This window comes from Thermobia domestica, chromosome 15, assembly GCF_964235325.1.
Source record: "Thermobia domestica chromosome 15, izTheDome1.hap1.1, whole genome shotgun sequence".
In the NCBI taxonomy this organism is placed as follows: domain Eukaryota; kingdom Metazoa; phylum Arthropoda; class Insecta; order Zygentoma; family Lepismatidae; genus Thermobia; species Thermobia domestica.
This window is the reverse complement of record NC_137468.1, coordinates 118,163,026-118,186,910: the sequence shown is the minus strand read 5'-3', so window position 1 is coordinate 118,186,910 and position 23,885 is coordinate 118,163,026.

Genomic DNA, 23,885 nt, shown 5'->3' with positions numbered 1-23,885 from the left:
GTGCGAATTGAATATTTTTCCCAGGGCGGATGAATTTCACTCATATACGCACCCAGCCATCACACACGTAAGAGTGGGGAAAAGTTATTCCTGTCTGGAATGAAAATTTTCTCTTGCAGGGGGATAAAAATTTCTCAGAGGAGAAATCCCTGACATCCCCTCGTCAATTAGCACACTAGGACGGGCCTCTCACAATTTATAAGGAAATCGACGCAAAAGGCTGTAAGATGACATTTTTCATACCTTTTCTTTTTACATGACATATTTTCGACTCCAGACGACACAGGGACGGATCCAGGATGGATTCCTGAGGGATGGGGTAGCGGTGAGTTGTAACACTGCTACTTAGGGTTACTTTAGTTTTATTATGTACATACTTGAACTTTTGCATCACTGGTGCTTGTGCCATTGGAGGTGGCGAACGACCCTTCCCTCAGGATCCGCCTACAAGTCTCTATGCCATCCCTACAGGATAAAATAAGATACATAAGAATGTTTTCCATTTATGTTTGAAGGCATACGCGTAGCCAGAAATATTCGTTAGTCGAGTTTAAATATAGAGCCAATAATAATAATAATAATAATAATAATAATAATAATAATAATAATAATAATAATAATAATAATAATAATATCCGCTTAGTATTGTGTTTCGTAGAACAGATGTAGACTTCTTCCTCTGACACTGTCCGTCTCCATATAAACATTTCCCACCCCCACCCCCACATCTTTAGATTCCAATCAGTCTCGGTGGTCCGTCTCTCTGTTTATTGTTAATTTCACTGGAATGCATTTCTTTATAGTCTTCAATCTTTGCATAAAATTAACAGTCCTCACCTAAAAGATGTATGGTGTAGTGTGCGACGCAATACTTCCCTGTGGGAAACCCTGGAAATGTACGTATTGCAATCGGGCATCTCACCTGAGTCTCCCGTTTAATCAGTAAGTACGCTGGGAATTTTATTTTGTGAAGTGTTCAAAACCCAAGAGGGAGAGCATTTAGAATAGTGATACATATTTTTACAGAAACGCAAAGGAAGCAATATATTTTGTTACGCCCAGGGATGTGTGTAAAGAAAGTTTGGTTGGTGTTAGGGGGTGTTTATGGGGTTGGGAAAGATTTTAAACAAAGAAACTTCATTTCCTAGCCTTCTCTGGATTACAGGGGTGCCCACAGTCAAGTTTTGGGTCACAGGTTGCACCTATGATTTTTTTTTTTTTTTTTTTTTTTTTAGAGGAGGGACATAATTTGTCATTGAAAGTGGAACAATCGAATTTTAATTATACCACAATGATGCTTTTATGAACACGAGTGACGTATTTAGGAATTTGTTTCGGGAAGGGGTATGCACAATACAAGAATAAGCACTTATATTTTTCCTTTTAGGTGCCGACAAATTTTAATGAAGTTGTGAATATAACAAATTTATTTCGGGAAGGGGGGGGATTGAGCTCGATAGCCACCGACTGATGAACACTAAGTATGAAGGAGAACTTAGCATGAATAACATTTTTAAATAAGTAATTGTCATAATAAAGAATGGTAAATTTGGGGGAGGACAGTAAATGGGAAGAATGGTAACCTTCAGGGGAAAATAGGGACCTCTGCCTGGGTGTGTATATTCTCTACTCATTTACATTTTCTAAACATTGTGATGTGTCGTCGTACGTATATGTAAGCACCTTCTCCACACAGAAAGATTGTTGTTGATCCAGGATGAAAGCTAAAATATTCTAATTTCAATACATATGAAAGGAGGGATTACAACCTGTACCAACACATCTTAAAGTACGCCACTGTTTGAAAGTATTTCTTTACTAATGTACATACTTTCCAAGAGCTTCAGTTTGATGTGTTAGGTCCTATATATCGTTTCTAGCTATTTATCATTTTTAGAAAATATTTTTTCTGCATTTATATGCTTATCTATCTATATTTATATCTATGTCTCTCTCTCTCTCTCTCTCTCTCTCTCTCTCTCTCTCTCGCTATATATATATATATATATATATATATATATATATATATATATATATATATATTATATTACTTCTATCGGTTTACCTGTCTATCAACCATTCGATTTATCATCTTTCATTCAAAATTCAAATACTGCATTGAAATAAAGCTACATAGAAACGGAAGAAATAACCACAGAAATATGAAACACAATAGCACTTCTTTCTTCTCTTTTCTTATGTTTCTGAAGCCGAAAGTCGTGCGATATTTTTCCTCGGTCGGCAGGAATATCTCGCTTTCCGTTGTCTTTTCACGGCACAGACATTTGTACTGCTATCCCTCCTGCTGTCACTCATAAAGTGATTATCCGTCGGTATTCACATTTCAAGCAACCACGACTCGAAGGACAGGCAGAAAGACGACCGCTAAACGCGGACAGGGAGGTTCACACAGGAGTCAATAGACATTTCAACAAAAGGAGACACCAACTCAAAATTTGAGTGGGAGGGTTACATCTGCGTTGCCAAGTTTTTAAAATCAAACATGGAAGCTTTTTTATTGTGTTTTTTTCAAAATCTAAAACACACAAGACATAGATATGTGTCTCCTCTAGATTTGTTCAAATTTTGACGTTTGCAACTTTAATAATAAAGAAGAAAATAGTGAAAAACTTTGCAATGCTTTTTAAATGGACTAACTTTCAAGGTTGCTAGGGGTACCAGATCACCTTAAGCCCCTCCTTCAGTATGAAAATGTTATTACTCCCCTTGTTTCCTTTCTTTTTAATATTCCCGCGCAAACAGCAGCTTGCGCGTGTCTCTTTATCTCTTTCATTTTCACACGTTCATTCTTACCGTCGTGATTAATTCCATTGGGTAGAAAAGCGGGATTAGCTAACCAAACTCATCACCATCAAAACGGCGAACACCTATTTCAAATTTTGACCGTTTCTGATTTTGAAAATACTCCTGTGTACACTATAAGGCTTCACTCGGCACTTGGTATATCACATGAGATTAAGAAATCATATTATAATAACTTTTCTAAGTAATAAGTAAAAAGTTGATGTAACTCTTACTGAAATGTACAGGTTGCGAGCGGAGTGATGAAGAAAATTTTTACCAAATGTATTTCTTTGCAAATCGCCAATATTGATCTAATAAGGCGTCAATACTTTTACGGGGTGTCATGTCGTTTACTTGTTTCTAACACTTTTTCTTTCTGTTTGCTAGTTCGGCGTCCTCTTGCTATCAGCGCCCGGGGTGACGGCCCCACTCGTCCCCCTCCCCCTCTGATTTTACATAAAGATATGGCAAACATTCTGATGTCGCAATTATTAAAGGTGAAATCAGTGACACCACAAAATTTCATCAAGAATGAAATTTGAACAACAATAATATATTTAATTAATATCAATCTCTGTTGATTATTTTCTCGTGGACTTCGTAAGTTTGAACATAAACTATTCGTAGCCAGACACTCGTTATTTTTGTATTCAAAAGTTAATACGAATACAAAAATGGTTAGAAAGTCCGCGAGGTCTCCAAAGTACAAAGAGTGTTGGAATGAAAGTTCTTCTGATAATTACTATTGTCTTACTAATGTGATTTTCACGAGACAAAAGTAGTTCTTTCTTCGAGACTCACCAGTGTCTACTATTTATAGTAAAATCAGTCAGGGGCAAAGATTGTATTCATCTGAAATTTCAGATAATGTTTCAGGGTAACTTCTTTTCAAAGTTGCCGATTTCATTAAAGATGACGTGTGTTTCGTTTTGCAGCTTAAAAATTACTCCATTTGTTTCGAGGTGGAAATCGCTGAAGAGCAAGGTTGCAAAATCCTCAGAACGAAAGTATTTTGCTTGCTGGTATTATGCGCGATTTCACTTGTAATAACAATATTTATAGAAGTTTAACTGAAATTGAGATTTAAATTTTATCTTCTTCATAGTACTTTGATGTATTTTGTCAACTTTATAGTTTATTATCTTTGCTCTTCTGAATTGATGTGGAGAAATTTTTTTACTATATAGAAACAAAAAGTATAACTATTGTTTAGAGAATACAGGACTTCCAATTTTGAATACGCAACGCAGTATGATGTTGGCGAAAATAATAGCACAAACGAATTCAAATTACCAATCAACTAATTTGTTGTAAACTTGAGCAAAAATGTGATTTATGTGCAATTGGGTTTAAATAATACAATAATATAAATTCAAATGAATGATACACATTAATAATTGATCACTGTCAAATATTTTTATTCACTAGCGAAAGTATTTTTTAAAACTTCATTAGAATATATGATTGGCGCATGTGCACTACCAAAGCCAATGCCAATCTGTAACGAATTGAACAAACACTGAGAAAGAAGGAAAGAAGGGAGTCCTTTCATGACATATAGCAACAGGATAATCGTTGCTATGGCAACTTGTTAATGACGTCATCAACATCAACCTTCCTGATGACCATGTTGTGCACAGAATAATAAGTGGAAGCACATTTGTTAGTAAATTTTAAAATCACAGTAAACTGATGCTGCAAAGCACAATAGTCAAAAATTCATGTCCACATCCCTTGTCATGCTTACTGTAGGCAAGTATTAAAAATATTAAATTATATATATGTATCTTTCATTAGAGGTACACAGGCTAACTGTGAAAAAGAACATTTTGAAAAAATAGAGAGGAATCAAACAAACGCTAGTATTAAAATTAATTATAATTTACGTTATGAAATACCTTGAAGCATAATCTTTTAGTTCTAATGAGCTTTTGAAAGCGAAATACAGTAAATACAACTGCTTCAATTAGAATTACGTTAGAATTTCCGCGTTATTCACGTGGTATTTCACTTCTTATTTTGTAGAATATGGAATTGTTTATGATAGCTCTAAACTTTCTTACAATGCGTTAAATGTTTAAAAAATTCGAAGTCGAATAGAAAGAACTTCCAGGGATAGCAGAAGACGAAAGAGTTTGGTAAATGTTGTGTCTTACTAGTGTAGCGATGTGTAGCTAACATATTATATTCAATAATAACTTCTGACAAATTTTTATATCAGTATTTTGCTCTCTGTTAGTACAAGTATCTCTCTTCCTTCACCACTATTTTTGGTCAACATCCATTAGTTGCAAGCATCAGTATTCAAATATGATGCACATACATCACAGGCAGATGCACAAAGAACTTAACCACACAATGGAATTCAAAGATGAAATACAGGATGGTGCACAAAAAATAACTGTCTATCATATAAATTCACACGATTGAAATATACATTTTTGTGATCGCATTATGGGGAAACACGCTAACAGTTTGAAATAAATTTTGGAATTGTTAATACATATCTTGAACTGTGATTTTGTCATATTATTTCGATTAAAATGCTTAACATATGCAGAATATAAACTCTTCATATAAATAGGTGGGCAATGTCCAAGCGTTTTCGAAATTTAAGACTTTAAGGGAGATAAAGAGGAATTTCTATAATTTTTCGCCGCACTGAAATCGATGTTGTCCAGTTTATATGAGGCAATAACGATAACGAAAGTGCATATAACTACATAACATTTGGAGTTGAGAAGAGTTTAGCTAGTATGTTAAAATGCCTTACATGTAAGTTTCGAGAAAATCCTGAATTTCTATCGTATTTATGCCTGTGACAAATGAGTATGATGATACTCGAAAGAAAGCGTTATTCATTCTATAAATACTGACCTAAAAAACATGAATCTCAGACTAGAGACTAGGAACTATACAGCACACTACGGAATAAGGAAAGCTTCCTAGGTGAAATTCTATAAATTTCCTTAAAACCCTATTATTTTAAAAAGGGAAGGCAATTCTTCCCTTTACCACGATTTTTTCCCCAATTCGTGTATTCAGCTACAATTTATCGAAATCTACTATTAACGAAGGCGGGTACAGCACGGGCGTGCCAGCCGGAGAGGAGAGGGAGGGGGACGCGTCCCCCAGAACTTTTCTAGGAGGGGGTTGTCCCCCCCCCAGAAAATTGTATAGTAGGAATTCTTCCTCAAATATCTCGGCAAAAATGATGAAATAATGGAATGGGAACGTCGATTTTCAATTAATAATTCCTGGAATTTAAAGGAATTAGTTTCATTGAAGAAAATTCTGTAAAGGCCAACATACACTAGCGTATTTTCAGCGCGTATTTTCGGTCCGTAAAATGATGTCGTAAATTTCGGTCCGTAAGTTGGCCCATACACCTAGCGTAAAAATAGGCGCGTAAAAGAAGAAGAAAAAGAAGCGGTCATTTTTCGCTCTTCCTCTTACCTGTTGTTTGAGCACGCGGTCGTTTTCCAGTTTGCTAAAGTTGTTTGAAGAGAACGCATATATCTTCTAAGTGCAGGTCCTACAAACATTATGCTATTAAGGAAACGAATAAAAAGAAAGATCAACAGAATAGATTTGGATAGGAAATGATATTCAAATGTAGGAGTACTTTTTGTTTCTTTTTCGTAGTATCGGAATGTGAAATTCCCATAGAATGTTTTAAGAAAGTTAAATCAGATTTAAAAAAAAGAAAATGGAAGAAAGAAAAACAAAAGCTAAATGCATGATTTTGCGAAAGCAGTATTCAATTTAATAAATTTTCTCACTAAATTTGTTAGACTTCTCGAATAAATAAATAAATCTAATCTCTTGGCGTAACATATCTCATGGAACGAGGGCCTACCATCCAGCATGTGCCACTCATGTCTTTAGGGCAGAGTGCGAATCCCGGGCCCGAATTTCCTTGTATTTTGTTTTAATTCCTTCCAAAAGCAACAAATTGAAACATTGATCGCTCACAAAGCAATCAACTATCTTCTGTTAGGAACTATTTTATTCCCCTTCAAATATACACAACCTAATTTGCGCACTGCTTTTGGGTAATATATGCTCAGCACATCTGCTGCTCTTGTAGAATCTAGTCCTTAATGAAAGGGTCAAGTAAAAGAAGGAAAGTCAACCGTCTCCAAGTACAAACAAACCAAGTTTTAATTTCGAAGTGTGACTTGACAAGCTATTTAAAAGCTACAAAGAATATCTAGAATAATTAAAATTTAATATTTAGAAAACGAATTAACACTTGACCTGAGGTACAACATAACCAAATGAAAACAATATCAATTGTATTGTTGTACTTTACTAATATGAAAGGTGGCAACTAATTCACTCTCCTGTTTTCTTTCACGATCTTTGAAGCATAGCATTTGTTCTAACAGTGACGATATTAATGCACCATGCTACATTACATTGGATAGTACATTTGCTCATAATAATAAGTTGCTTGGAAGTTAAAATATCTTTTTAAGATAAAAAAATACTTTACCTTAAATACAACTAATTTTTAAATATATAAGTGCTTGTGCTATCTCTTATCCGTTTAGCAACTATAGAATAGATTGCTTTATATTTAGAATAGTTCTCATCAGAGTCGTAACTAAGTTGGGGGCCAGCGGGGCTGTCGCCCCGGGCGCTGGTAGCAAGAGGGTGCTGAAGGAGCAAGAAGAAAGGAAAGTATTGGAAATCATTATGTTTACTACAGAAATCTGCACGGAACATACGTTATCCATATGCTACAGACTTTCCCCGCTTAGATGTTACATCATTCCGTTGCAGGATGTATGACATCTAACAGTCTTTCATATATCACATACGTATACGTATGTTACATATGCCAGTTGTATGTTACATGCGTATATCTGTATGTGAGATCCTGACCACCTATATACAGTTCTTTCGTTCGTACAGAAAGTACGTTTATTCGAAACATGTATGCGGAAAGTATGTATAAAATGTACTTTTTTCAGTTATACATTTGTTGTACGTTAAGTCCTAAAACTACATGATTTACACATGTAACCTACGTTTTTAAGTACGCCACATACATTTTTCTCAGTGTATAATTTCACAATACGCCCTCTGTCCTCCTCTAATGTTAATGTATAAGATACTAGCAGCGTTCACCCCGCTTCGCTGCGGTCACCCCGGAACGCAATAAACTTTGTTACTTAGATAATTTTTACTTTTTCGCTTTCAAGTGATATGATAAAAACCATAGAAGATTGCACTAAATGTTAACATTATATCGCCTGTCATTTATGTTAACCCGCCCCGCTTCGCTGCGGTCACCCCAACCCGCCCCGCTTCGCTGCGGTCATCCCGGAACGCAATAAACTTTGTTACTTAGATAATTTTTACTTTTTCGCTTTCAAGTGATTTATAGCGCCTGTCAGTTATGTTAACCCGCCGAGTCACAGGGTCATGCGGGTTGCATATAAATACGTTTATTTTTATACCTATGATGAACTAATAACAAAGGATTTGTACGTATGGACACCTGAATGGTCAATTATCTCAAGACACTGGTAATTGAAAATTAAAGTGATATGATAAAAACCATCTAGGGTCCACATCCTAACAACCCCCCAAAAATGAAAGAAATCGGTTCAGCCGTATTAGCGTGATGAGCGGACAAAGGATTTTTTGTACGTATTGACACCTGATTGGTCAATTATCTCAAGACACTGGTAATTGAAAATTAAAGTGATATGATAAAAACCATCTAGGGTCCAAATCCTAACAACCCCCCAAAAATGAAAGAAATCGGTTCAGCCGTATTAGCGTGATGAGCGGACAAAGGATTTTGTGCGTTCTCTTTTATATATATAGATAAGAAATTTACAGCATTCAATGTAGGGTCTACTGAAAACCTTGTGACACAGTAAGCAGACACTTTTAATCGATGAAACGAACTTTTAAATTAAAAAAAAAATGATTGATTCTAATGACTGGAGCAAACCACATGTTCAAATTAAATATAACAAATTTGGTGTTTTTTTTTTAAAAAAAAGGTCATTTATTTAATTGTAAACAAATTAATTTAAGTTGTTGGCCAATGTAATGACTATTAGTGAATATTTACATTTGAACGCATCGTTTGATGATTAACAGTTAATGAAAATATAATGAAACTAATTCCAGATCTGAAGTGAAGTAATTGAAATAAAACCGTATAGATCTAATTAAATACTACTAAAATTATTCTTCAACAATTTCTTAAAATTCACTTAAATTGGGAATATTATTAACAAGTTTGCTGTCCATCGGCGATTAGGGGCATGGAGGTAATTGCTGCCCCTACTTTTTTGGCTTTACACTATAGCCTAATTACATGCCCCCTTACTATTAGTAGTGTTTTGTCCCCCTTTCTAGTGTTCATACCCAATTGCCGTCACTGGTACTTTCCATTACAAGCGAATAGATCTGTGTTTTTGCGCAACTACAATTGATTACGGAAAGTAAGATAAATTTAACGCTTTATTAAAATTATTATAGTTATTTAGTATACTAAATATTAAATTTATCTAAAAGAAAGATGTTTGCACGTGTATGTTATATGGGAACATAAAAAAACTGCAAATAATAAAATGTGGGGTTGTTACAAATGATTGTAGCTGTTTCATGGATTTGGCGAAGCTATGATATTTGGCATATTATCACGAAGCTTTACCATAATATAGATCTTTATTTTAATTTCGAACTTATAGTAGTCAAATTCCGTTCAAACATTAGCTATTCACAACTCTCTATTCTCCAATTCAACTCAGATTAGGTTATTTTCAAACAAAGTTAAACTATTCTGAACGACTGGTTTGTTTAAATTTTACTACATGTTGATACAAACATCCAACTGCTTATTAAAATTAACTGAGAGCTACCCAATCTTAATTTAGATTTTTTTTTCAAAAGAAGTTTAAACTGTTAACTCATTAAAGACACTTTGAACCAAATCCATTCGTTCGTTTAAATTTATTATTATTATTATTATTATTATTATTATTATTATTATTATTATTATTATTATTATTATTATTATTATTATTATTATTATTATTATTATTACATTCGTTTCACAACTTATGAACCAATGATTTGAAGCAATCTAAGTCGGAAGAGTTTCCATTTACTGGTTCAGAAAATAAACAGATTTGTTTTATTTTAAATTTTCATTTTTCTCAGTGTAAAGAGCCCGTCGTATTGTATGTTTTTAATACTCATAATTCTTATATTCATTACATAAGGCATATTTCACTGTAAGAAAGCGTAGTTATAAGGAATTAAGCAGAAAGTAAAAAGAAAAATGTAAACAAACTTGTATGTTATACGAAACTGAAAACAATTAAATATCAATTAATTTCGAAGCTCTAGTAGTAAAAATGACACTAAAATAATACACTATTAAGTAAGAAGAAAAATAGCACACTATTAAGTCAATTATTATATAAATTCTCCTGACAGGATGGACATGCTACTTATAAAGATAGTAAAACGATTAAGTTGAGTTGATTTTGAGTTTAACGTCCCTTTCACCAGCGAGGCTATATGAGACGAGACCTACTGATTAACGTGGAATCCGAACCACATGAACTCCCACCGGGAAGCAAACCCGGCTCTCCCACGCCAAAGACACGTATGCTAATCGTTCAGTCACAGAGGAGCTCAGTAAAGTGATTGAGTTGTTCGTGAAAGAAATTATTTAAGTGTCAGATATTCATTCTTATTTAATATTTTGTGATAATAGACCTTAAGTTAACGTTTATCTGGGGAGAATTGATAGTAACCACACGACAAAGGTTGAGTAATGCTTTAATGGCTTACTACGAGTTAACATGAACTATTATGAGTGTTATCCTATTTCCTGCAAATGGGTGTCATTTCAATTTTGGCGTTAGGTATGTTCTGTTTTGAGTCTACATAAGCTTTTCAAATAAGTGTTGGCACAGTCCCCATCATGACGAGATATAATAAAATGTTGAAAAATATTCAACATAGCTGGTACCCTGGATTGAACTTGAACTTTTAAGGCTGGAAAGCAAGCACACTAAAACGAGCGGACAATGATTGTGCTATTTAGACTTAGTATGTGAGTTGTTGATTTTAGTTTAGCGTCCCTTTCAGCAGCGAGACTATATGAGACGTGGACCTACTGATTAACGTGGAATCCGAACCACATGAGCTCCCACCGGGAATCGAACCCGGGTCTCCCACGCCAAGGGCGCGTACGATAACCGCTTAGCCACGGAGGAGCTCGACTTAGTATGTGAGCACTAATGGCGAAATAGGATTATTAGGTCTATTAAATTTAAATAAATGTACAATCTGAGGTTTGAAATAATTCACAAAGAAAGAAACACTAGCCTATGTATTGTGGTTTATCACATTTTCTTTTTCAAGAGTAATGTTAAGATAACGTGAAAAAAATAATGACTTTCTGAATCTAATTTGTTACAAGTTCTTGTAAAATTGAGAAGGTACTTAAAATAACAATCAGCAGGTGGTCGAAATAGCAAAAAAAATTCAGCGAATTTCGATAGTCAAACGCAATTTTTTGCTGTTTTATCAGGCAGATATCGAGATAGTATCTTGTTAAAGTATCTTGGGACTAATTGTCAAATATTAAATTTAATGTTAAATTCCTAGTCGAAAGACATCATGTTCGATTGGATTGGGTTTGACTTGAGCGACCTCTTAGACACCGAGGCTATATGAGAAGTGAGATCCAAACTGCATGAGCTTCTGCCGAGAATCGAACAGGATATCCTGCGCCGAAGAAGCTTACGCTGACCATATAACTACGGAGGAGCTCTCATCATTTGCGAATTCTGATTCTGAAGTATTGGATTTAAATACCTTTTTCTCTGTGCACTGAAAATTAATTATGAATTTTAATTAGGAAATAAGGTCTCGTTTTGTGCAATAGAAAATATTAATTTAACCGAAATCATGTATTGTATAGAAAGATTGAAACTAGATTGAAATAATGATGATTTCTGGTGAGTCTACCAGCAAACGTCAGCAACGATTCGCGAGGACAACACAAGAACAGGTTTTCTCTTCTGAAAACAATAAGACCAGACCAGGGAGAAGGCCGTGGAAAGGGCAAGAGACCACCTGCTGCTCGAAAACCCTTTCATCTGAGCCGTTTTTACGCGCCGTATTTACGCTCGAAGTTAAAAGCACCCAGACTTTTCCAGCGTATAAAAATTCGGTACGTAAACGTACGCCAGGTCCCATACACTAACGTATTGACAGCTGCTAACAAGACTAACGCATGAAATTTTATGGCTACGGCGGAAAAATACGTCAGTGTATGGCTGGTGTAACAATCACCAGGGTATATAAATGAAATACAGGGTATATACCAGGGGCGGATCCAGGACCGACTTCTGGGGGGGCGATGGTTTGTCATACTGCTACTTTTAAGGGTTCCAAACTTTGGGATGGGTTTTATTTATATATATAAAATAAGAAATTTTCCTCTTCTGGGGGGGGGGCGATCGGGGCGATCGCCCCCCTCTGGATCCGCCCCTGGTATATACTGTATTAGCTACGTCGAGAACTACCATAAAGCGTGCAAACATTCATTTGCAGCAGAAACAAAATTTTGAAATATCTATATATTATACGTTTATATGTTTGTGGATATGCATATGTTTGTGGCAAATTCTTTTAACAATGATATCTCGGAAGCAGGGCCGTGACTCTGGTGGGGCGACCACGAGGGCGCCTGGACGACAAATCAACAAAATTCAATGAATTCAGATTATGTTGGTAAATTTTTTTTTTAATAATGTTAAATCAGATATTTTATTAATTATCAGGCCAGGGCTAAGTAAAATTTATTTATTTCGTAAGGACAACACAACAGGCTTAACCCTAGGAACACTAGGGAGGACCTTTGAGGCCCACACCCATTAGTTTTAATGTAATACAAAATACCTAGGTGTTCCTAGTGTTTTAATGCCCACTTATAATGTCGTGTAGATAATTATCTATTATATATTATTATATAATCACAAATATACATCGTTTAATTATGCAGAAATTATTGCGTGTTGTTTTGAACTTATTTTCGGACATACTAAATACATCTACTACATGAAATCTAATTATTTTTTTAATATGAAGTACACATTCTCCAGAGAAGAGACTTATGTAATATGTTAGTTCTTGTTTTTCTACAGTAGAATGTCCAAGTGTTTGCTGTTCTAGTCTTACCTTTTGGGACATGTAATAATACTTCTGAAACTAATTCTGGACAGTCAATTTTACCGTTTAATAATTTATATAAGAACAACAGATCAAATATCCATCTCCTTTTTCCTATTGTTTGAAGATTAAAATTCGTTACTATATCTTCGTAGGGAACATACTTTGGGTAGAAACCGGTTTTCTTGTACGAAGATGCAAGCATTTTTAAGAATTTAAACTATATTTTCTATTGAATCAAAGTATTTAGTGGCATTTGGTGTCTAAACAGTACAAGAGTATTCTCATGTTGATCTCACATATGAAAGATATAACCTTATAGATGTTGATTCTTCGTAGAAATTCTGTCCTATCCTATAAATTAAACCTAGGTTTCTATATGCACTACTCGTTATTGCGTCAATGCGTTGAGCAAAGTTTAACTTCCTATCAAATAAAACTCCTAGTCCTGTAATAGTATGTGGGGTAGACAAAGAAATGCCACTTATTGTGTAGGTAAAGTTAATTGGATTTTCTTGCCTCGTGAAAGATACATATTTACATTTGGACACATTCAGGACTACTTTATTTTTATCACACAATAGTTGAACTCTTTGTATATCTCATTGAAGTTTCCCACGGTCATCAGTTGAACTCACTTTGGAGTATAATTTGAAACGGTAGCAAAAAGAATGAGAAATTTTAATACGTAGCGAAGTATCATTAATAACAAGAAGAAACAAAAGGGGAACTAGATTAGATCGTTAAGGGACTCCGATAGAATACTGAATTTGAAAATTACCGGTAATGTAAAACATCATCTAGGCCTAGGATTATTCAATTGGAACTCCCTGCAGCCCTCTGAGAGAAGATTTTTTTTTAAAGTCTTGGAATTTAATATTCGTATCATTATTTGTATATTCTACTATGTTGATATGTATCAAGTTGTTATCAAGTTGATATGTATCAAGTAACAATATATATCAACATATTATTACTATGTTGATATGTATCGAGTTCAAAATAAACAAGAATAGCACTCGGTTTTAATTAAAAAACATGTTTTCATTAACTTTTATGTTTTAACTACAAAAGCCATTCACTTTAAAACATTGACATAATACTAACTTCTTTTGTCTCACATTATGATATTGAATTCCATATTTAAATCTATAAGTACAGAATAAACTCTGCTTGTTTCTCATAACACACTGGGGAAAGGGCACCTTTAAATTCTTGCCCCGGGTGCTTATAACCCACGTGACGGCCCTGATTGGAAGCCACAAGCTCTGGAAAGATGCCGTTTTCACTGATCGATTGCAAAGGACCCTGTGTAAGTTCTCATCAAAAATAAAAGTTACATTTGCCTCGCTTTTTGCTGTGTTCCTATAGATATAAAAGCAACTCCTCAGAAAAAAAAATTCGTCGACACTGATAACGATTTCAAGAAAGTAGGCCCAAAATACCGCAAATGTTTATAATGGAGTATATGGGAAACTACATGTTATATTCGGATTTTTGTAGGTACCGTCCACAACTCTGAGATCAATGATTTGCACATATGATGTGCATCAGAGTTTGGAACAAATAATAGGTAGAAGCGAAAGTGATGTTATGTTTCCTGTGGCTGATACAGGGTGTTGAACTTGGGCACCATCTGGTACTTTAATAGACTGTATGGGAGAGAATTTAGTGGCTAGGAATTGTATTACGTACCATCAGCGCCTCCGAAACGCAGATCAAGATGATGTGGTGTTCCTCCCAAAGGCAGGACTGTGACCCGAAGGTCCCTGGGCAAGATGAATCCACGATGGTTTGCCATTGCCTGCCATGAGATGATGACGTCCGAAGGATGGAACCTACAGATGAACAAGGGATTCGGACTTCCGCTGTCCCCACCGGGAATCGAACCTGAGATCCCTTGAGTACAAAGCGAAAAGCTTATCCATTCATCCACCGGGGACATATGCTGAGAAATAAGGACATTGTCATATGATGATGTACAGCAGGATAAGGGCCAAATAGTTGAAAACGTCAGTGGCATTATGTTCTGTTTGACCGATCCGGACGTTTGAGATTGTGTATATGCAAACATTCGCTTCATATTCGCTATCTGTCTGTTACGAGGCTGCCTCTATCGAGGGAAGTACAGTAGAAGCGTCATTGTGGAGATGTTGATTTCAGTAATAGCTTACTTGTCTTTAGTGACTGAAAGTAGGTGGTGATCGATTCGTGTGTTGTGCCTACTTCATTGTACCTGCAAGAAGTCGCAATTCTTGCATACTTTTGTCCAGTGACTTTTGTTGTTCTGTTTTTCGCGACATTTACGCGAACTTTGTTGTTGTGTGTTATTTTCTGGAAATTTTCGCCAGCGTGGAAACGTGTAATGAAAAACCATATTATTCATTTCGAAACAAACGTGTGTGACAAATGGCTTCTAGTGGAAGCACGGATAAACATCGGCAATGTTCCGTGTGCGAACTATGGTTTAGAGGGCAAAGAAAGCGCCCGGTGTGTGGAAGTGAGTTCTTACAAGCAATTAGTTACATGCGCGGGAGCAAAGGTAAGTCATTCCAGTGCTTCGGTCCGTCAACAGTACTATGTACAACATGCTACATAAAGGCAAGTTCTTATGTGAGAAGTGTGCAAAAACAACCAGAAATGGGTAGTCAGGGATCGGATCTCAACGTTGAAGATACGTCAACTGTGCCTGTGCACATGAAGGTAAACCACGTAGAAATTCCTGAAGAACAGTTAGTAGTGTTCACGGGATTGAACAATGAACAGTTGACTCTGCTGTGCAGCTTCTGTGACACCTTACATACCAGCAGTGTTACAATCGTTGAAACCAGACTGGGCATGTTGTTAATGAAACTCAGGCATGATCTTTGTAATGACTTTCTGGGAGCAATATTTGGATATCCATGCCAAAGTAGTATGTCAAATGCATTGAAATCAGTCAGACAGGCTTTGATGAGGCAGTTTGTACCGTCCGTATTGTGTTCAAAGCATTCATCTCGTTCGTTTCTTCTGAGCAAGGTTCCAGCTTGGGCCCGCAAACTTTATGGGGTAGGGGATGACAAGTGGGTTTTAGTCTTTGAATGAACATACATTTACACCGAAAAATCGACGAACTACACTCTGCAAAGGCGTCTGTATAGTGTGCAAAAAGGACGTCTTTAGTGAAACCCATGATGATCATTACACCTGGCGGATACATTGTTGACATTGTTAGTCTATATGTTGGTGTAAATAATGATGCTAGTATTACAAACTCTATGTTCGCTGACACAGCAAATGGTTTAAACCAGCTCTTACAACCAGGGGACTGCGTTTTGGTTGATAGAGGATTCCGAGATTCCATGACGGTGTTGGAGGAGGCGGCGATCATTGCGAAAATGCCATCTGGAAAAGGGAAAGAAGTAGCATGATTGCCTGGCTGCAAACCAATCCCGTATTGTAACAAAGGGCAGGTGGTGTGTAGAAGCGAAAAATGGCCATCTGAAAATGAAGTACAAGAAGTTTAGGGATAGGGTTCCAATTACGGCTCTTTTCTACTTACGCGAGTATTTACTCATTGCAGGTGCCTTAGAGAATCAGTTTGCGCTTCCATTGACCAACGATGCACCAGAAAAGTCTGACGAAAGTATCGAAATCTTATCACGTTCTCGTTTAACAAACGAACTACAAAGGAAACTACAGACATCCGGTGATATTGACAAACGCTCACCAAAGATTTGGGAATCGTGTGACGGATCGTCAATTATTGACTTCCCTCGATTGACAAAAGAAGACTTATTCAAAATCATGCTTGGAATTTTTCAAATCCAAAATGCTCGCGCATATGCAGCAGAGCACATGAAATCTGATGGTAGTTTTTCACTGTTCCATTTGCATATCACTCCAAACATCCTGAGGTTTAAAATTCAATCTCGACATGTACAGAATTTGCAGACACACTTTTCATTAATATGATCCAGAAAAATCAGGAGCCGACGCTATTCTTGGATGGTACTGCAAATGCCCAAGTGGAGCTCGAGTTCTCGGATGTTGCTCGCATGTGGCTTCCGTTCTTTGGTATCTTGGTGTTGCTCGTTATGAAACTGTCCACTTTCCAGCTTCGCACCTAAGTGGTATTTTTCTCGACACTAAGGACATACACGGTAATGAAGATCCAGGTATGACTTAACTTTGGTTATAAGGAGATCTGCGGCACATTTTGACCACTAATCGTGGTGTTGTCATTCACATCTAAGGACAATATTGTCCATTCCCATAGAATTTCACACTTTGTGAACTTTATGTTTCCGATGCCTTATTTGTGTGCCTGTGTATGTGTGTGCCGGTGTGTGTGTGCGTGTGTGAAACAGACCCAAACACTTTCTTTTCTGCCTATTTCGTAATATTAAATATCATAATATGCCAATGGTCTTATTTGTAAGAATGTCCTCCCGGTGGATGAATGGATAAGCTCTTCGCCTTGTACTCAAGGGATCTCAGGTTCGATTCCCGGTGGGGACAGCGGAAGTCCGGATCCCTTGTTCATCTGTAGGTTCCATCCTTCGGACGTCATCATCTCATGGCAGGCAATGGCAAACCATCGTGGATTCACCTTGTCCAGGGACCTTCGGGTCACAGTCCTGCCTTCGGGAGGAACACCACATCATCATGATCTGCATTTCGGAGGCGCTGATGGTACGTAATACAATTCCTAGCCACCAAATACTCTCCCATACAGTCTATTAAAGTACCAGATGGTGCCCAATTTTAACACCCTGTATCAGCCACAGGAAACATAACACCACTTTCGTTTCTACCTATTATTTGTCCCAAACTCTGATGCACATCATATGTGCAAATCATTGATCTCAGAGTTGTGGACAGTACCTACAAAAATCCGAATATAACATGTAGTTTCCCATATACTCCATTATAAACATTTGCGGTATTTTGGGCGTACTTTCTTGCAATCGTTGTGTGTCGTCGAAATATTTTTTTCCTGAGGAGTTGCTTTTATATCTATAGGAATACGGCAAAAAAGCGAGGCAAATGGAACTTTTGTTTTTGACGAGAACTTACACAGGGTCGTTTTGGGAAAATTCTTGAGTTCTAATTGAATACTTTTTTAATAGACGTTATTTCTTTATTACATTTTTAAGGAATACACGGAAATATTGAAAATTTAAAAAGTAAAGTATCATATGCTACGAGTTATACATCCCAACACCACACATTTGTATACGAGGTTAGTATATCTCTCCGACGTTTGCTTCACGGTCAAATAATAATGAAAAACGAAGCATAACTATTTCTCCAGTGTAAGATGAATCTTTCTTGTTTGGAGTGTTTGGTTCAATGAACACCATATAGCATATTACTGACATTATAATTAATTGTGTGTATTGTTTCCTCATTACATACTGCGTACAAGAAGAAAGAAAAAACTGACCATACATGAATTAGAAACTCCAACCGGAAGTAAGCTCAAATCTTGCAAACGGTACAAGATATTGAAAAAATAATCGAATAAATCTCCCCTTTATGGTACCCCTTTCCGATTTTTATCAAAACATCCTTCACTTGTGTCTGTAGAGAGACATGTACAGATGTTGTGAGGAATGATAAGGAGACTCAGGCACATGTGAATGATGCGCTGTGTAGTGATTGTAGTGAGGCAATATTTTTATGAAAATAGTAGTTTCTAATTGAAAATACGCAATTCTTAGTGTGCCTCTTTATTTTGAACAGCTACCGCTTTGTGAAAGATTTACAACTTTCTTCCAAGGCAAAAATATTTCGAATTTCACTTAGTACTTATCAAAAGTTACATGCTCAGTTTCAAATATTTCTGCCTTGAGGTTTTATCTCTAGTCTTCCAAGAAAGCGATAGCTGCAAGAAATAAAATGTCCCTTTCTAAGTATCTAAAAAGATTCCTTTCCCTCTACACTTATAGCATTACAAAGAGAAAAGAAAAAATGTGGAATGATATTTTGTTTTATATGTATAATGTACCGAGTCTTGCTGCATTGGCTTCGTGTAAAAATACCACCATTATTTCTCCAAGCTGGACAATCGATGGATGACTTACAACACTGCGTTTAGCTTCGGAAATATGACTCAAAACCTGCCTAAAACGACCTTTTTCTTCGTGTGCGGTTAACGTAGGTCTCTTTGCGTGTTCTTTCTAATGTATTGTTGAACTTCGTCTACTGGGCTGTCCACGAGTGCTCCACTGTTTTTGAAAGTACATGTTTTGCACAGTGATGCCAATTTAGCCTATTTGGAGGGACATTTAGCCATACAAATCTACGAAATGCTTATAGCCTTAAGTATAGCTTATTTTATGAAACTTTTTTTTGCCGTTTTTGGCTTTTTTATTAGCCCTTTAAATTAATTCTAAAAATACTTTTTGTTTGATAAAGTGTATTTTTTTTAATTAGCGTATTTCTCATTATATATTATCGTATTAATTGTTTTCTGTAGACAGAGGGTGTTATATTATGCACCAAACGCTTGTTTTTCATTCTTTTTCTCTGTCCCCACCTACAGATATATAACTATTTAACAATACTTATCGAATCAGAAAGAATTTTATTGTCGCTCCCGTAACGGCCCCGTTTACTGCTTTTTAGTAATTTTTAGGGATGGGCCGATTCCGATTCTCTATTCTTCGATACATTCGATACCAGCGGTATCGAAGAATCGGCGATTCTCGATTCAATGCGCTACCGGGTTCGATATCGATTCCGTTCGATTCCGACGAAAAAATAATGAAAACTCTCAAACCCATGTATTTTTATGATGGTTTGTTACGGAAACACTAAAAAATGTACAGACTATCTGTTTAAACTTTGTGACAAAAAAAAAAAGAAAGAAAGAAACAGATTAGACCCAGAGAGGATTCAGATGCTTGTTTTTCTTAACAGAAATTTGAAATATAATCCAAAATTTTAGTTTTTAAGATTTTTCAAGACATAATGCCGGTACTTTTCTTTTCATTCTAATTCCATATTTGCAGGTTTTTAACATTTCAGTTTCAATTTTTCATTGTTTTGAAAGAGTTTTTGTTCATTTGCAATAGGTTAATAAAATGTTTTTGGATTCAAATGTGTTTTTATTACTTGTTTTTATCCAGAATCGGTACCGAGCTCGGAATCGAGAATCGTGAGTAAAATTTCAGAATCGAAATTGGAATCGAGAAATTCTGGAATCGGCCCATCCCTAATTATTTTAATTTTCTCATTTCATTGCAAGAATGAAAGTTTTCTAATACAAATTTAGTAAACCGTTCGGTTCTTCAAGCCACAGAGACTGTTTTTGTTTATTAAAGGAAACAAATAGGATATCTAATTAGCTTGAAAACTCTCAATACAATCATGATGATTCATGCGGGTGTACGGGAAAATAAGAAGTTGTAACGACTATGATCTGCCGAAAGCACTACTACTGAAAATTCGGACAATGACAGTCTACACAGATATAACCAATCCACAATCCAACTGATGGTGTATCCAGTTCCAGCGGTTCGTCTAGCTGCGACATCATACAACTTCAACTGTTGACTTTCACAAATCACATGAGTTGTTGATGGATTTTATTATAATTTAAAGTAATATATATCTTGCTTGTTAGTCTTCAGCGAATAAACTTCAATATTTCAAATTTTACTATAACGCACTTATAATCCTACACACAAAAAGGGGTTTAAAATATACAATGTGGGTTAAAGGTTAGCGGTTCAAAATCTAGCCATTTTTTGCGTAAAAAAGCTTATTTCTGAAAGCCATCTAGCCTATTTTCTTCAGAGGTTGTTGGCACACTGGTTTTGCAGCGAGTTTTTTTTCCAACAGTAACGTTATTTTGACAACTGTGTTCATGTGTGTTACTGTGAATATAAAGTTGATATGAAGTTTTTCATCTGTTGTTTCTCCTTAGTTTTGTTTTATTATTTGAAATGGATCAATTTGTCATAAGAAAAAGGAAAGAAGACAGCACGTGGGCAAAAGCAGTGAAATTATTGAAGAAAGGAATATAAAAATTAATTCAAATGATAGTTCAGCTGATTGATTACAACCTCAAACTGACAAAATGGAAATTCAAAGCTTGTAAAGGGCACCATCACCATCAGTGTCTAAAGAAGAAACCTCTGAATCTCCACGTCTAGCAAGTGGTTCAGATTCTCCCCACCCTTCGAGAGCTCCTCCGTGGCTAAGAGGTTAACGTACGCGCCTTTGGCGTGGAAGACCCGGTTTATGTTTTCGTCGGGAGCTCATGTGGTCCACGTTAATCAGTAGGTCCACATTTCATATAGCCTCGCTGCTGAACGGGACGTTAAACTCAAAATCAACTCAACTCTCCCCACCCTTCGAAACTTCGAAAGTCCAATTAGATTTTAGCGTTACCTACAAATTTTCCACAACAGTCTATGAAAGGTTAAACATTGAAATTTGTGCCAACTTAGTTCCTTCCGTCAATCCAAACCAAATTAACTTTCTGTTTTTACTATATGGACATATTGAAAAACAATTAACAAAAAAGTTCTTATTAAAACCATGGAAGACGGTTTCTCTACTGCAGGATTTTGCAACTGGAAGAAGGCTAAAGAGAAATTCCGTATACACGAAACTTCAGAATGCCATAAACTGGTAGTACTGCGCTACACGGAGAGAAAAAAAATCCAATAGAAAACCAACTAAACAGACAAATTTTAGAGGAACAACTGAAAGCCAGGAAATTCCTGGAAAAAATGTAATCTCAAGTATACGTTATCTTACAAGACAAGGACTGGCGTTAGAGGACATGACTCCCGGTTCAGGAATTTCTTTCAGTTGATGAGCCTTCGCTCTGAAGATTTTCCACAATTGAAGAGGGAAAGGGAAACATGAAGAGATGTAATTTCATGGATGTCAAAATCCAGAACGAAATCTCAAAACTATGGGCCAAGAAATTGCTTTTCATATATGTAACAAAATCAAATCTCAAAACCCTGTTTGTTCTCTATCGTGCTGATGGTTCCCGTGATGTGAATGGTGAAGAACAATTAAATATTTGTGCCAGGTGAGTTGATGAAGATATCTGTCTTCAAGAAAGTTTTCTTGGGTTCTAAAGTATATAAAAAAACTACTGGTGAGTTTATAAATTCAGTTATTCTGGATGAGATGGTGAGACTCCAGTTTCTCATTGCTCAACTCAAAAGACAAGCTTATGATGGCTCTGGAAATACGAGTGGTGCAAACATTAGTGTTCCATCTATCATATGTAAAGAGCAACTTCTTACCTTGTATGTACATTGTGGAGCTCACAGTACTAATCTTCTTATTAAGGGTGCCTGTCAGAAGTTGTGAGAAATTCTTTGCAGTGGGTGCAGGTGAGTTTGTAGACTCAGTCTAATAATGGGAGTTGTTTAACATTATGAAGAAATTCTCACTACGTTGGAAAATATGAAGACTGACGGAATTGTCAACACATCTTTAGGATCAGCAGCTGGATTTTTACGGCTTTTTCAAGAAGGATCTACATTTCTTGGGCTCATATGGCTAGATATAGTATCAGCAGGTTGGAGCTTCTTAACAGGACACAAAGACCCAATTTAAGTGTCAAAATGGAAAACAATACAAATCATAAATGAAAACATGAACTTGAATAATATGTTTAGTCACTGATCATAAGTTCATAGTACTGACATGAATCCTACAAATCAATATCATCGCCCTGAATACCCCATTAATTTTAATAAATATTGTCAACAGTACCATAAATAGGATTTTTCATGTCGCTGGAATAGAACCTGTTTTCACCATTGATAGGATTTATCTATCCTAAATTGCAGCACTTTAATTCATGTTATGTGACATTTCGATAATGGGGGAGGGAGTGCAATGCCATCAGCCTTTCTTCAAATTTGGCCCACAATGTTGGGTGAAGGGTAATATCCCTCCCAGAAAATTTTTGGTGGGCACGCCTATGGGTACAGTTAGCGACGTAGAATATGTTACAAAAGGTTTAAGTCCAGTTACTAACAAACTCTTGCGCATTGTGCTTATGCATTCAAAAACACACGTCTAGACCGAATAATTGCTCCTGGTTTTCAATCAAAGTCCTATCCTTCCTCCTCCGTTCCTTCTCTAAAGCAATCTGTGTGACGTAATATACTCTTTCCATTCAGATGGAGAAACCCGGAACCATATGTTTACAAGCTCTAAAACCGTCTTTCATTCGTTAGTTCTGAAATACCTTTGTACAGCCTGAATTTTAAAAAAGTCCCAAAATGATTTCATAGCTTCATAAACACCTTTATTTACATTCTTTCCCTTTTTCAAAGACTACACATCACATCAAGTTAGAAAGATGCCCCTTGTGAAATCTGTGTAAATGGTCTATTTCGGCAGTAGTATTGTGCTTCCCAAAGTCTGTAATGCGGGCGCAGAGCTCTAAAAGCTACTGACAGATTTAGTGTTGTTCAATAATTAATTTTATTTTATTTCTCAGTAATTGCAAGCAAATGTTCCAGTGGCTTCATTTGGTCAGGATAGGAGGGTAAGTCCGTCCTCTCTTGAGTGTGATAAACGCAAGACATAATTTATCAAAAATATAGTAAAACGCTGATATAAAATGTGGAACTCTTATTACGGCGGAGATTCTCTCTCCCGAAATCAAAATGACGCTGCTTCTAGCAACAAAACTATAGAATTACGATAGCACATTGCTAGAGCATTTACGTTTGGTTTCAAGAGTCGAAGGTTTGATCCCAAGGCATGTGCTTTCATAGTAAAAGACACTGAGAGTGATACATTCAAATAATGAGAGAAAGAGGGATTATTTTAATATGCAAGTTTAGAATTGGAGAAAAAATGATCGGACGCATTCATACTAAGACGAA